Raw genomic sequence first — 1,588 nt, 5'->3', positions numbered from 1 at the left:
CATATGTATGATATATATTACATATAAAATATGTGTAAGTATGATTTTTTGTTAGAAAGTATACTGTGTGTATGTATCTGGAAGAAAATTTACTAAAATTATAACAGTATTTATCTCATTTTGTAGAATCTTTTACTTTTTTGGCTTATTTGAATTTTTCATAAAGTTATTTTTAAATTCTAAGAGTTATATATTTTTAAATGTTTTCCTGACATCTCTCACTTGACTTCTTCTCATAGCCACATTTTGTTTTGTAGCTGCCTGTTTTTCTCTCAGAGAATTTTAAATACATCTGCTTTCACATCTGGTCTTGCTGCTCCATTAACTCGATCTCCTCTGATGTGAGTTCTCCTATGGGCCTCTCTCTTCTGTGTCGGTGTCCTCACAGGTCAGACGTGTGTCTCTGAGTTTGGGGACGTGAACACTGCCACCACTCACTGTTCTCAGAGAAAGTGGGGAAGCTGGGCTGCCCTGGAGCCCGTGTCCTGGAATGACTGTCCCCTGCCCTTTTCCTCCCCTGTAGACAGCCACCCGCTCACCCCCAGGAGGTGAAAGATGGGGCCGTCACAGGTGGGCCACTCCTGAACCTCTCCCCCAGCTCAGTACCTTCTCCCCAAACAGATATCCTTTCTACGCACAGGGCACCTTTCCAGGGACCATCTTCTGCAACTTCCCTCGGAAACTTTGAGTCTCTTCTCCATCTTTTGGGGCCTCATATCATCCACAACCGCCCTCCATGTGGCTCTGAATTGGGCTTTGTGCAGCTGCCCTTCTACTTATCCATGGTTTCACTTCAGTTGCCCGTGGCCAGCTGCAGTCAGGAAATATTAAATAGACAACTCCAGAAATAAACAGTTCATAAGTTTTTAATTGTGTGCAATCCTGGCAGTGTGATGAAATGTCACCCCACTAGGGAGGGGAGTCATGTCCTTTTGCCTGGCTCATCCATACACTACCTGCCTAGTAGTTGCTCAGTAGCCATGTGTGTCCTCACATCAGCTGTTTGTAGTGCTTCGATGCTTATGTTCAAGTAATCCCAATAATGGCCCCGAAATTCAAACGTCAATTACAATTTACTTTTATGATTGTTCTTTTTATTGTCAGTTGTTTCTTACTCTGCCTAATTTATAAATTAAACTTTTTCATAGGTACAGGAAAAAAATAGTATATGTAGAGTTTGACACTATCTGGTTTCTGACATCAACTAGGGGTCTTGAATGTATTCTCCATGGATAAGAGACTGAATTATTTCATTATTATACTTTTCTCTAGATTTGATGTTGAGTAAGGTAGCACAACATGTGCCTGGCCTCCTATCCGGAAACAATGTTGTAATGAACAAAGTTCACATTTTTCAAAGAAAACATCTAGCAAAATATTCCCATTATTTATCAGTTATCCTCTGAGGCAAGGTCCATGGAATTATTTAGGTGCTGGGGTTTGGCCAAATCCAACTTCCCACAAGACCCTATCGCCATTTGCTGTCTGTAGGTGTCAACTTGAGAGCAATCAGAAAGCCACATCCACCTGCTCCCCTCACAGCCCTGTTGTCTCACCCCATCCTGGCCTAGCCACACCCTCTCTTGGG

Source organism: Heterocephalus glaber, unplaced genomic scaffold (assembly GCF_053883595.1).
Source record: "Heterocephalus glaber isolate CG9 unplaced genomic scaffold, H.glaber_assembly_v1.0 deba00000621, whole genome shotgun sequence".
NCBI classification, from domain to species: Eukaryota; Metazoa; Chordata; class Mammalia; order Rodentia; family Bathyergidae; genus Heterocephalus; species Heterocephalus glaber.
The sequence above is the reverse complement of the archived record's forward strand: the minus strand, read 5'-3'. Positions refer to the sequence as shown.